The sequence below is a fragment of the Anopheles funestus genome, assembly GCF_943734845.2.
Source record: "Anopheles funestus chromosome X unlocalized genomic scaffold, idAnoFuneDA-416_04 X_unloc_27, whole genome shotgun sequence".
Classification (NCBI taxonomy): Eukaryota; Metazoa; Arthropoda; class Insecta; order Diptera; family Culicidae; genus Anopheles; species Anopheles funestus.
This window is the reverse complement of record NW_026045151.1, coordinates 152,266-160,000: the sequence shown is the minus strand read 5'-3', so window position 1 is coordinate 160,000 and position 7,735 is coordinate 152,266. Positions and strand designations below refer to the sequence as shown.

Sequence of the window (7,735 nt, the reverse complement as noted above, 5' to 3'; positions counted from 1 at the left end):
TGCTGCTCGACGGGTCCCTCACTGGTTTCGATGATTAACCGCCGGTCCTTGAAGTAGCTGCGAATTATCCTTCGCAGCGGGGATGGAACGCCTTTCTCACGCAGCACGTTGGCGATGGACTGCCAGGACGCGGTGTTGAACGCGTTGCGGACGTCCAACGCTACCACCATCAGGCAGCGGTTGTCTCGCTGGTTAGTCCGGCGGAAGGACTTGGCCGTCCTTCCCATCTCCACAACTCGCTGGATCGCGCTGATGGTGGATCGCCCCTTCCGGAAGCCGTACTGGTGATCCGACAGTCGTGGGGCTTCAGGGTCCTCAAGGTGAAGATTCAACCGGGACAGGATCAGGCGCTCCAACACCTTGCCGAGTGCGTCTAGCATGCACAACGGCCGGTACGAGGAGCTTTCCCCGGGAGGTTTGCCAGGCTTTGGCAGCAGCACCAAGCGCTGCCTCTTCCAAGACGAAGGAAACTCGCCACGGTCGAGACAGTCCTGGTACAGACGGCAGAAGACCTCCGGGTACTCCCTGATCGCTGTCTTCACGGCTGCATTGGGGATCCCGTCCAATCCCGGCGCCTTCCGGTTGGCCATGCACGCCACGATGTCCAGCAGCTCTCGCGTGGTGACAGGCATCAGCGACTGCCCATCCTCGACGTCCTCCTCTGCCGGCCACTCGACAGCCGGGTGAGTCGGAAACAGGTCCCCAGAGATGCGTAGCAGCTCCTCCTTGTCAGTCTCGGGAGGCACGTAACTGCCACGAATCCGAGACATGACAGTCCGGTACCCTGCTCCGAACTCGTTCTCCTCCGCCAGTCGGATGAGCTCATCAAACTCAGTGCGCTTGCTGGCCCGAATCGCCTTCTCCATGGCCCGCCTCGCAGTCCGGTGGTGCGCTGCTGCGATGCTGCGCTCCTGCAAATCGACCGTGGCAACCATACGGTCGCGAGCTGCTGCACATTCCTCACGAAGGCGTGTGAGCTCCGGTGTCCACCAGAAGAGGGCTCGATGGGGATCACGGTGCGACGAGGTGATCCGCGCCATCGTTTGGTCGCATGCCCGCAACATGGCATCGACCATCCCCTCCTGGTTTACTGCTCGCTCCTCGAAGTTCGCTGCGCTAAGTGCTGCTCGGAACGCCTCGGCTGAAAACTGCGAAGCCTTCCATCTCCTGCTTGACTGGTGGCCTCGTACCCGCTGCTGGTCGTGCTGCTGCTGTCGCCGGCGATTTTGCTGTTGTTGTTGCCGCCGATGATGCCGCTGCTGCTGCGGTCGCTGGTTCTGGCTTTGGTGCTGCTGCTGACGTTGGAGCTGAGGTGAGGAGGACGGCCCGACGGTGTAAAGGATGTACCGGTGGTCGGAAGCCGTATAAAACCGCGCCAACGAGTCAGGAGCCACTGCCCATGTGTCGGGGCGTGCGATAGTCTCGCTCGCGAACGACACATCCACGACGCTGGGTGTGGCAACACCGTTCCCGACGAACGTTGGGGTTGTTCCCTGGTTGAGGATCCTCAGCCCAAGCTGCTCGATGGTGTTGAGCAGCGCCTCACCTCGCACGGTGTTCCGCTCGCTTCCCCACTCCTCATGCCAGGCGTTGAAGTCGCCTGCCACTACGACGTGATGATGGGAAAGTGCCTCCAGTTCGAGCGCCTCAAGAAAATGCTCGAACTCACCGAGAGTCAGTCGTGGAGGAGCATAGCAGCTGACGAAAACAACTCCTCCAATCTGGGCGGCCACCAATCCGGGCGTTGGGCTGCGCCACACACGCTGGATGGGATATGCTCCGGTGGCCACCACGGCCACTGCCCCCGATGAGTCCACTGACCACGTTCCGTTGTTCTCCGGAGGCCGGTACACCTCCGAAAGCAGCAGCACGTCGATCCGCTCAGTCCGAGCGGATTGCAGAACGAAATCCTGTGCGGTGCGTCCACCACCCAGGTTCGCCTGCAACACTCGCAGTTGTTGCCTCACACCTGGCACGGTGCCGGCAGTTGTCCACAGCTCTGGTGACCGATGTTGTGCGGGCCACCACACTTAAGGCATTTGGGCTCCAAAGCGCAGGCTTTCGCCAGATGACCGGTGCTGCCACAGCGGAAGCATTTGCCTCGGTAGTCCGCTTCATTCCGACAGTCCCGCACGATGTGCCCCGTTTCCAGGCACCGCAGACAGCGACGCTGGGAGATCGGACGACGAGGGACCTCATGAGCCACGCTGATGCACTGGCAAAGAGACAGTTTTGCCTCGTACAGCTGCTGCGCCTTTACCAGCGGAAGACGAACACGTGCGCGCTTCGTGCCATCGCTCAGCTCCCAAACTTCACAGAAGGTGATGCCCGGGGCTACTCCAAGCTTAGCCCGAATCGCCTCCTTCACCTCATCAACGGTGGCCAGCGAGTCGACATGGGTGATCAGCAGCTCACCCATCTCAGTCAGCACTCGCACTGCACCCATTTCGCCAATGACACTCTGGATCTTATCCGCGAGTGCCTCACTGTCCGCGCTTCGACTAATGGGGACACGGAGATGATCCTGTGCCGTTCGCCGGCCCATCCCGATAGCCGTGCGGACCTCTTCCAGTTCTGGGGCCGTACGTAGCTTCAGATACACCTGCGTCCAGGTTGTACCTACTGCCGGCGCCACTTCGATGGTGTCTGGACGCACGTTACGGCGAGTCGGCTTTTGTTGACTCTGCTGTTGCTGTTGTCGCGGCTGGCTCTGCTGCTGCACCGTTGGCCGCTGCTGTCGCGTCTGCTGCTGCTGTTGTAACGTTGGCCCCTGCTGTTGCGTCTGCTGCCGCTTCTGCAACGCCGGCCACTGCTGGCGTGTCTGCTGCTGCTGACGCTGCTGGGATGGCTGTTGCTGCCGGATTTGTTGCTGCTGCTGCTGCTGTTGTGATGGCTGCGCCTTACCACGGCGATTGCCACGCTTGCGCTGCACGCGCTTAACCGGCTCACTACTGGCCACCTCTGCCCACGTGCGCTGCTCCTCGGCGATGCTGGCGTAGTAACCCTGAGCAGTCACATTCTTGGCGCCAATCGACTGCAGGATAAGCTCGTTCAGCGCCTGCCGGTCCTTCATGTGTTCTTCCCGAAGCCGCTCTTCACGCTGGCGAGCCTGCTCCTGGACCGCCTGTAGCTCCTGACGAGCACGCTCCTGAACCTGCTGCATATCAATCCGAGCCTGCTCGGCGTTGGCGTCCATACGCTGACGGAGAGCCGAGAGCTCCTGCTGCAGGTCCTGAATTGTCGACAGTAGCTGCTCATTAGTGAGGGAAGTCTCACTCATGAGCTTCCTCAGCTCGACCATCTCCGAGCTAGCTGGCTTCATTGTCGGTAGGGACACTCTAGTCACGGCCACTTTCGCCTCCATAATCTGCGGAAGCTTGGCCGGTCTCACGTCGGATGAGTCAGCCCTGGGACGAAGGGATCGCCCAGATACTGACATTTTCCGCACTTTATGCTGGATTTACTCCCCCTCACGGGAGGACGCCAGCAGCGGACTGCCCCGTGAGAACCACCACAGCAGAAATGGTATTCGAGCAGTAAAATCGTTCAGGGAGGTGGTGTTTCGTCACGTTAGGTCGTTCCACGATTTATCAAGACCGAGCTAGACCCCCAACAGGGATAACTGGCTTGTGGCCGCCAAGCGTTCATAGCGACGTGGCTTTTTGATCCTTCGATGTCGGCTCTTCCTATCATTGTAAAGCAAAATTTACCAAGCGTAGGATTGTTCACCCTTTCAAGGGAACGTGAGCTGGGTTTAGACCGTCGTGAGACAGGTTAGTTTTACCCTACTGGTGTGCATTGTTTGCCGCTATCTTAACGGAATTCCTGTGCAGTACGAGAGGAACCACAGGTACGGACCACTGGCTCAATACTAGTTCGAACGGACTATGGTATGACGCTACGTCCGCTGGATTATGCCTGAACGCCTCTAAGGTCGTATCCAATCCGAGCTGATAGCGCTTCTTATACCCATTAGGTGGTCGTAAGCTAGCGGGCCTAACAACCCTCCGAGAACCGTCCGTGCTGTCCATTGGCACACTGGCGTCTCATCCCCGCTTACTACTAGGCCGCAAAGGGCGGGTTCGCGCTGCACGTGTTAGTACCATACATGTTGGGAACACCGGTGGACGAGCTTGCCGACTGTGGATATCACTAGTTTCGACACCTACGACCGCCCGCAAACGACGGGACTACAGGCTGGGAGCTTCAAGTTGTAGAGATGCGTTCGCATCGATCCTCTCAGGCGACCCATGCTTGGTGGTTAGTGCTTGCGCGTGCGCGCCCCGTGTGTGCTGGAATTGGCCAACCAGTGCACATTGGTGGTGCGTACCGTGACTTGCACCATGTGACGAGAGTGTTGAAGAACACTGTGTGGTGACTCTATGCCTATGTGATGGGGTGCTTGTAACACACGACCGAACCGACGGCTCGTTGGATGGTCACGACAGTGTGGTGCAGGTGCGCCCATGTGTAACGAATACATTGAGTGCCGTTGGAGGTTAGCGGTTGGTTGGTTGCATGCTACAACTTCGCGTTGTACATGGGCTGGCCGCTGCGCTTCCTTCGGGTTGCCACTTGATGTTGATAGGGTTGATGTATTGTGTTCGTTGACTTTTGGTTCATTCCAAAAGTCTTCGGACTTAGATAATTTTACAAGTGTCGGCGCTCTCGGACCGAAAATAAGAAGACAACTAAGAAGAAAAAGAGAAAGAAGCTAATAGTGGAAAGTATTCTTCTTCAAAGAAGGAACAAAAATTTTACAAGTGTTGAAAAATTTCCTAAGTCCAAAAAATTTTCTAAGTCCAGAAAATTTTCTAAGTCCCACAAAATGGAACATGATGAAGAAGATACAGAAGTTGAAAATTTTTCTAAGTCCAAAAAATTTTCTAAGTCCAGAAAATTTTCTAAGTCCAAAGTGTTGGAACAATTTCCAAAGGCCCATAGGTTGCACTGAATTTTCCTAAGTTGGCCACAAGTACCCATGAGGTATCGAGAAGGTTCACCCGAAGGACATAATATGTCCCAAAGTACCGATAGAGCACCCACAAAGAGCACCCAATTGGCCTAAGTTGGCCAAAAGTACCGATAGAGTACCCACAAGTAGCACTGAGTTGGCCTAAGTTGGCCAAAAGTACCGATAGAGTACCCACAAATAGCACCGAATGGGCCTAAGTTGGCCAAAAGTACCGATAGAGTACCCACAAGAAGCACTGAGTTGGCCTAAGTTGGCCAAAAGTACCGATAGAGTACCCACAAATAGCACCCAGTTGGCCTAAGTTGGCCAAAAGTACCGATAGAGCACCCACAAGTAGCACCCAATTGGCCTATGTTGGCCAAAAGTACCGATAGAGTACCCACAAATAGCACCGAATGGGCCTAAGATGGCCAAAAGTACCGATAGAGTACCCACAAAGAGCACCCAATTGGCCTATGTTGGCCAAAAGTACCGATAGAGTACCCACAAATAGCACCGAATGGGCCTAAGTTGGCCAAAAGTACCGATAGAGTACCCACAAATAGCACCGCGTTGGCCTAAGTTGGCCAAAAGTACCGATAGAGTACCCACAAGTAGCACTGAGTTGGCCTAAGTTGGCCAAAAGTACTGATAGAGTACCCACAAATAGCACCGAATGGGCCTAACATGGCCAAAAGTACCGATAGAGTACCCACAAATAGCACCGAATGGGCCTAACATGGCCAAAAGTACCGATAGAGCACCCACATATAGCACCCCATTGGCCTAAGTTGGCCAAAAGTACCGATAGAGTACCCACAAAGAGCACCCAATTGGCCTAAGTTGGCCAAAAGTACCGCCAAGTAGCACCATAGAGGCCCGAGTAGAGCGAAATGTGGGCCAAATTGAACATTTGAAAATTTTTACAAGTCCAGAAAATTTTCTAAGTCCAGAAAATTTTCTAAGTCCAAAGAGTTGGACAAATTTCCTTAGGCCCAAAGGTTGCACTGAATGATCCTAAGTTGGCCATCAGTACCCATGAAGTATCGCGAAGGTTCACCCGAAAGACACAATATGCCCTAAAGTACCCACAGAGTACCCACAAGTTGCACCCAATTGGCCTAAGTTGGCCAAAAGTACCGCCAAGTAGCACCATAGAGGCCCGAGTAGAGCGAAATGTGGGCCAAAGTACCGAGTAGTTGCCACAAATGCCCAAATGGATACCAAAATGTGGTACCAAGTACCTAACTGTTGCAACAAATGCTAGCTTTCTGAGCAAAAGCTGTGGACCAATTTCGTAGAAGAACCGCCTAGGCGAAAAGGCAAAAATCGCCGAAGCTGGCCCGCTCGCAGAGCTCGCGGGCCAGGAGATACTCATAGGGCGATTTACTAGAGTGGGGAACTTGAGAATTTTTGTGTCCGAGACTTTGGGCAACTTCGCGGCCGCCCCCTTAAAGTAAAAGATTTTCTCTGGGTGCCTAAAATTCGCAATTCCCGCAAAGTCGGGAAGACGTTAAAGTTTTTGCCCAAAAAATGGGCATCGATTTAAGGTGATTTTCTAATAAGAAAATGCTTCCTATTTTGAATTTTTTCGAATATTTCCTAAACTAAGCGTCGGAGCACATGGCCGTGGAGGAACTTTTGGTAGCTTTTGGCAAGGGCTATCGGATGAAATAATGCGAAAGGCCATCGGAGCGATATTGGATTAATGCGGGCCCATAAACGTACCTAAGAAGTGAAAATTGGTACCTTGCACGCAGGATGCAAGAAATGCTTGAGTGTTAACCAACATCGGTACCAAGTACCTAGGTTATATCGAGTGCGTAGATGGAAGTCGGTACCGAAGGGAAACCTTCCTAGGCTAGGTGCACGCAAGTGAGTATGGATCGATCAGTAGAAAGATGGGAAGCCATAGGAAACCTTCCTAGGCTAGGTGCACGCAAGTGAGTATGGATCGATCAGTAGAAAGATGGGAAGCCATAGGAAACCTTCCTAGGCTAGGTGCACGCAAGTGAGTATGGATCGATCAGTAGAAAGATGGGAAGCCATAGGAAACCTTCCTAGGCTAGGTGCACGCAAGTGAGTATGGATCGATCAGTAGAAAGATGGGAAGCCATAGGAAACCTTCCTAGGCTAGGTGCACGCAAGTGAGTATGGATCGATCAGTAGAAAGATGGGAAGCCCAAGGAAACCTTCCTAGGCTAGGTGCACGCAAGTGAGTATGGATCGATCAGTAGAAAGATGGGAAGCCCAAGGAAACCTTCCTAGGCTAGGTGCACGCAAGTGAGTATGGATCGATCAGTAGAAAGATGGGAAGCCATAGGAAACCTTCCTAGGCTAGGTGCACGCAAGTGAGTATGGATCGATCAGTAGAAAGATGGGAAGCCATAGGAAACCTTCCTAGGCTAGGTGCACGCAAGTGAGTATGGATCGATCAGTAGAAAGATGGGAAGCCATAGGAAACCTTCCTAGGCTAGGTGCACGCAAGTGAGTATGGATCGATCAGTAGAAAGATGGGAAGCCATAGGAAACCTTCCTAGGCTAGGTGCACGCAAGTGAGTATGGATCGATCAGTAGAAAGATGGGAAGCCATAGGAAACCTTCCTAGGCTAGGTGCACGCAAGTGAGTATGGATCGATCAGTAGAAAGATGGGAAGCCATAGGAAACCTTCCTAGGCTAGGTGCACGCAAGTGAGTATGGATCGATCAGTAGAAAGATGGGAAGCCCAAGGAAACCTTCCTAGGCTAGGTGCACGCAAGTGAGTATGGATCGATCAGTAG

At 53.8% G+C, this 7,735-nt stretch overlaps 1 pseudogene; it reads left to right on the top strand.

Annotated features, from left to right (window-relative positions):
- Window positions 1-4,266, top strand: part of LOC125773296 (large subunit ribosomal RNA) — a 9,597-nt pseudogene extending 5,331 nt beyond the window's left edge.
- Window positions 4,267-7,735: the final 3,469 nt, after the last annotated feature.